Below are 6,208 nucleotides of genomic sequence, written 5' to 3' on the forward strand. Positions count from 1 at the left end.
CCGTATTTGGAAATAGGCTCACTGCAGATGTAATTGGTTAAGATGAGGTCATACGAGGGTAGGGTGGGTCCCTAGTCCCATATGACTGGCAGCCTTATGAGAAGAGGGCCGTGTGAAGACACAGACCCACAGGGTGAACGTCATGGGAGGATGAAGGCAGAGCGTGGAGTGCTGCAGCCGCAAGCCAGCAACCGCCAAAGACTGCCTGCAGACCACCGGGTGCGATAAAGGAGTCCCCTGCTTGCACCTTGATTCTAACTTCTCGCCTCCAGACTGGTGAGACAAGACATTGCTGTTGTTCTAAGTCACCCAGTTTGTAGTATTTTGTTACGGCAGCCCTAGGGAACTAATACACACCTATTGTTTTTTCCCTTAATAAAGCTTTTACTGACACTAGTGATTGCGCAAGAAGGGGATTTGGTGCCAGCTTGCAGAACTGTCTGAGTTGGGAGCTCCAGCCGCAGTGTGCATGACTCCCTTTCAGAGTGATGTGGCTATCTTGAGCAATCAGTGCCTCTGACACAAAGAATATAAAACAACCAAGTTTGGATAAAAAGAATGTCTTCCTTTAGTACTTACTAGGCTCTGCTCTGATTGATGTACTTAGCACTGCTTCCAGCTAAGGTAAAATAGATCCTATTTCATAGACAGGGAAACAGGAAAATAGGGCAGTTAAGGAATTTGGAATGAAGCCATCTGATGTCGCCTCTTACAAGCTTGAAAACCCTCTGATCCCTCAGGATCCCATCAGCAGCTTTGCTACTGTACTTCACTGCCAGGATCTGAGCAACTTGCCTGGGACAAAGTAAGACACTAAAAGACGACTTATCTTTAGAAATTATAGTCCTCAGACTTAGAGGGTGAACTGAGCACACTCTCCAGGGAAGACAAGTAAGGAATGCTACCCACATGTGTTCAGAGCATCTGGAGATGGTGGGTGAGATGTCCCATGTGTTGGTGGAAAATCTCAGCCCACACCCGGAGGGGGGAGGCCCAGCCCACTTTCTGCTTCTGTCATCTTAAGACCAAACCATTTCAGTGTGTCTTCCGTTCCCATCACTTTGCACACTGACACAGAAAACAACTTCAAGCTCCAGTGAATCTGGTTTCAGAGTATTTGGGGTTGGTGCTGTGGGCGTAGCCCACCCATTAGCAAGAGGCCTGTAGGCATGGTGAATCAAGGAGATGCCCACCCTTGCATCCACTTTGGCTGTGGTTGGACCACACGGTATAGTGGGAAGAATGCAGGTACCGGAGACAGGGAGATCGGGGTTTGAATGCAACAGCTTCTTAAGAGTCAATTGCTGTTTTCTTATCTATATATTTCTTTTCTGTAATAGATCTGTAACTGCATAAAAGTACCCATGTCACAGTCTTGAAGGACTTAAGTGAGAGTAAGAAAAGAATCTATGTTACAGGGTTCTTTTTTGGTTTGGATGCCATTAGTTTATTATAAAAGAGAGACATGAAAATTATTTACATGATGAAAGATTTCACAACTTCAACCAGAATGGGCAGCTTCACTTCATGCCATTTTAATAAAGATTTCAGTCCACATACTTTCCGAGAATGGCACCATCTCTAAATAAGAAATAGTCCTTGTCATCTAGAACTGCTTTGGTGCCTCCATATTCTGGGAGAAGAAATTTATCTCCAACACTCACACTAACTGGTTGCATGTCTCCACCCTTGCCTTTAGAGCACGATCCAACAGCCTCTACTGTTGCTTGCAACACTTTTCCTTGAGATTTTTCTGGAAGCATAATACCTCCTTGGGTTACAGTTTCACTCTTTTCAACTAAAACTCAAAGAGGGGAAGAAATTTCTAAATGCCTGCCCTGCCGTGACTCTGGCTGCTGCAGTTCATACCTATGTTGCAGGGATCTTGAGAGGATCAAATATGGAAACCACGAGAACTGTGCCTGGACACACTGTATGCCTGTATTCACTGTTTAGCTATTAGCTCTTCTTACTTTTGTTACAGTTACCACTAGGAGCAGTGATAATGTAAGCAATATATCTGTCAATCCATAGTTTTTCCCTAGGCTGCTGACTTGACCACTGCAAATGGACAGAGTCCAACAGAATGGGAAAGAACTCTCTGTCTCTCTAATAATAGTATCCAAGTAAGTTCTTTCCTTGGGCATTTGTGAAGAGAAAAAGAGAGTTGTGGCAGATGGAATTCACCTTTCAGAGTGACAGACAAATAACATACAGGCATCGCCACAGGGTGGTCTAGGGGTAGCCACCAATTCCTCTTTACTGTGGCGGTGAGGACCCTCTTAGTCATGTGTGGTTTTAGTATTGCCTGTCCTGCTTATGGTCTAGATCAGAGCTCCTCTAACTTTAATGGGCCCACCAGTCACTTGGGAACCTTGTTAAAATGTAAAATCAGAGTCAGAGGTCTGGAGTAGAGCATAAGGTTCTTCATTTCTAACAAGCTCCCAGGTGATGCCAGTCCTGCCTGTGAACCACAACTTTGAGGCTATGGATGCTCTTTTTATTTTCCTTACCTTGTTCTGTTGCATCTGTGGATTTAAGTCTTTGTGGATTCCATTGCCCCTTCTCAGTTCACATAGGCTGAATATTTTCTTGGCTCATTCATTCTTCCAATGTCCTTTAAGTCATTAATATGTGTCAACAACTGTGTTAAGCACTAAACATCACAGTTGATAGACATGGGTTTCAATGTAATTGACAGAAACAGAGCCCCTGATCATGAAGTCTATGTTGAATATCCCCCTGCAATCTTTCCATGTATCAGAGCAGTGGCCCGGGTTAGGAACAAGTGGTAGGGAGAGAAGTTATTCTGTCCAGATACAAGCCAGATGGCTCTAGTCCCTCGTATCTGCTTGGCCTGACTCTTATTTCGTTCCCTGCCCATTTTGACACAGCATTCCACTTCTTTGTCAGATGCTACTGGAAGTAGAATCATAGGGCCATACTGAATTGTGCACAGCAGGTGACTTAGGTAAAGTCTTGAGGATATGTCTATCCTCTCAAGTCTTTCCATGTTTACGATCAAAGAGGTTTCCCCCAGCCCAGCCATTGCCCCATCTCACTGGCTTCTTCCTTCCCCTTCCCAGATCTTTTCTCATCTTCAGACTCTTACCACTTATGCTGAGCAGTTTGGCTCTGGCCTGGCTAATATTTGGATACCGGTTTTGGCAACTAATGGGTTCTTCATTTGTTAAGCCCCATCCTCCATAGATGGTAGTGGGATATTAAAAAATAATAAACAATTCTTCCTTATTAAGCATAAAATCTCAGAATTGACCAGTGAAAGAGCTTAGTACATTGGTGTCCTATAGAAAGACAGAATTGTTCTAAAGGAAATGATATAAATTATAATGCTCAGTAATACATCACCAGCGCCTCTTGCCATGCTCATTCTGTAGATGGCTGAGCCAATCTTGCAATTGCATCAGTTTGTTTCTGTTTTCAGTTTCAATGGAGAAACAGAAGCTGCTTGGCAGATTCTCAATACTGATTTCACAGTTTTTAATCCTTATGAATGAAATTGCTTAAGTTCAATCTATACAGTAAAGATCTCTTTGTGTATTTCTATTTCTCTGATGATTTCTGTTTTTATTTGCTGTTGCACAAATCTATGAAAATGCTAGAGGCAGAATATTCTTTCAGGAAAACTTGTTTTGTAAAATTCTTATTACAAAATGCCTCCTTCTCTGCAGTGTTGTGATGGGAGGGCCTTTAGAGCTCTCTCTGGCTTTCAGTAGATGAAACAATTTCTGGGCTAAGTGTTGGCTAAAATAATTTTTTCCTCACATTTCTTAAAAATCATTTATTCTGTGATTACTTCATGAGACCTGCTATCAAGTATGTTTTCTCTGGCCACTCTCCACACCCTTGTCTCTGCCTGTAGCAGCTGGTCTTAAACACTACGCACTTGCTTTATTGTCTGGTTTTGTGTTTAACTGATTCACGTCCCCCTAACACGCGGACCACATACGTCAAGGAAGGAAATTATTTTTATGTTCTCCATGTTTACTGAGGACTTTGTCTTTTCTTCCTTGACTTAAACTCCTGGTTGCTGGTGTGTGAGCTTGTTTACTCTGAGTAAAACACAACGTCCAATTTAGAAGTGATACGGCTTAACAAGTCTCGTAAAAAGAACTGGAAAGATCTCTGGACATCAAAGAGCTTTTATGTGCTGACATTTTGTAGAATGTAAAAGAATCTGGAACATATGGATTAAATTCCTCTTAAAGCACATTCCTCTTTAAAAACTGCTTGAGACAAGTCACATTTTGGATTTCCTCAGCCTGTGTATTTTCTCCCCTTCTGGCTAGTGTCCTATCCCATTTTGGGGACTTTGCTTGAGTAGTCAGAGACAATGCCTTGATGAATTCTAATTATCTATCCCAAAGAGGTTTCGAAGACATGCTTTTTATTTTCAACCATTTCAGTCTTTCTGGTGGATGGTTCTGATAGTCCAAATATGGAGTCTAGAGAAGAACTTTTGGGCAGTAATGGTACACCTTGAACATGCATAGTTTCATTTTTCTGGTGAGAAGAATAGACTGTAAGTTGATGTGCTTGACTACCAGTTTCTTTTTGAAACTTATTGAACTGATTATTCCAGCATCCTGGTTTTCTCCCTACTCCTACAGCTATTCCTTCTCAGACTCTACCGTATTGTGAACCGCAGGAGGCCTACGGCTTTGCTCACTGTTGTATCTCCAGGATTCTGACTGGATCACTGAATCTTCTGAATGGAATTCTGCTTCAAAGATTTATCCTTGAATTCCTTCTCTACCCTGACTTCCCTAGAAATCTCAGCCACCCATCTAATACTCATTGACCCATCTATCTTCCTGCTTCCTATGTTACAACTCCAAGGATTTGCAGACACAGCAATTAGCTATCTTCTCATCACCTTGGGAAAAATAGTCTAAATGCAATTCAAAATCCTTACCCCAACCTCAAAGTTGATCTTTGTCTCCACTTCTGCTTTTCTTCCCCATCGTCTTTTTATAGCACCCTTTACCATTTCTCCATTTATTCCATTTCTACTACCAATTCTCTAGGTTTTTCTTTCTTTTGGTTTTTTAGGGTTTTTTGGGGGGTCACAACACACTATTTCCTTTGAGCTAGTCTCCTTGCCTTTCTTATCTATCTCTATACTGCTGGTAGATTTATATTCTGCAAACTTGCTGTACATATATCATTTCTGCGCTCAGAAACTTTCAATGTAATAGGACCCTCCAGAATAGAAAGATGATTTTTTAGCTAAATTCTCAAGGCCCTTCACCACTCTGCCCCAGTCTGTCTCCCCATCCTTATCATCAATTGAAATGGTGTGCTAAGGTGATTTATTTAAAAATAATGTATAGGATGACTCCGTGAGGAGAGGGAATGTGTGACTTGGATCTGGAGCAACCATCAGTGAGGCTGGTCTTAGAACGAAAGCCGATATTTCACAAAAAGAAAGGGGCTGGAGGTTAAGAGACAATTCAGAAAGTCCTTAAATGCTTCTTGCTCATGTTTTGGTACTTCTCATATATGTCTAGACTGAGAGGTCCTTCCTCAAGACTTGAAACTATGTGTTAAACAGATTCAAATTCTGATTTCCCTTTCCCAAGTTGTGACTTCAGGCAAGTTATTTGACTTCTCTAAGACTCAGTTTTTTTCATCTGTCAAATGGAGGTAAAAATATTTAACATACAGAATTTTTGTAAGATCAAAGTGAGATAATCCATGTACTGTACCAGATAAAGTCTTGAGACATCATAGCAACTCAGTAAATGGTAGATTTTTTTTTTATCATTACTGTTCTTCTTTTCCTTAGACTCTTGAAATTTTTTTGGTTCAGAGAATCTGGCTACTTGAACATCTCAGTTTTTCTAGCACCCGTTGTAGAGATGAGTATGTTACAGCCCTCAATGTGTTTGTTGAATGGTGATAACAATGTTACTGACATTTATTAAAGTGGCTATTTTGGGTTTTGGAGAGTTTCATTATTATTATGGAGATACTAAACCAAAAAACCTAGCATTGACCAGCAATCTGACATCATTATTGACATCATTGTTGCTTTGTGATTTTTAGGATTCTATTATTAAAAACTTTCTAGTGGATAATATGATCTTCCAAATATTAACTTAGACTAATACTTACTGAGTATTTACTAGGTATGTGGTTGTGGTAGGTGCCAAAAATACTGAGCCAAATCCTCCTTTGGGAAGCA

General features: G+C 41.0%; 1 pseudogene; it reads right to left on the bottom strand.

Annotated features, from left to right (window-relative positions):
• Window positions 1–1,547: 1,547 nt before the first annotated feature.
• On the bottom strand, window positions 1,548–5,011 carry LOC100474695 (annotated as a pseudogene).
• Window positions 5,012–6,208: the final 1,197 nt, after the last annotated feature.

The sequence above is a fragment of the Ailuropoda melanoleuca genome, chromosome 7, assembly GCF_002007445.2.
Source record: "Ailuropoda melanoleuca isolate Jingjing chromosome 7, ASM200744v2, whole genome shotgun sequence".
Taxonomy (NCBI): Eukaryota; Metazoa; Chordata; class Mammalia; order Carnivora; family Ursidae; genus Ailuropoda; species Ailuropoda melanoleuca.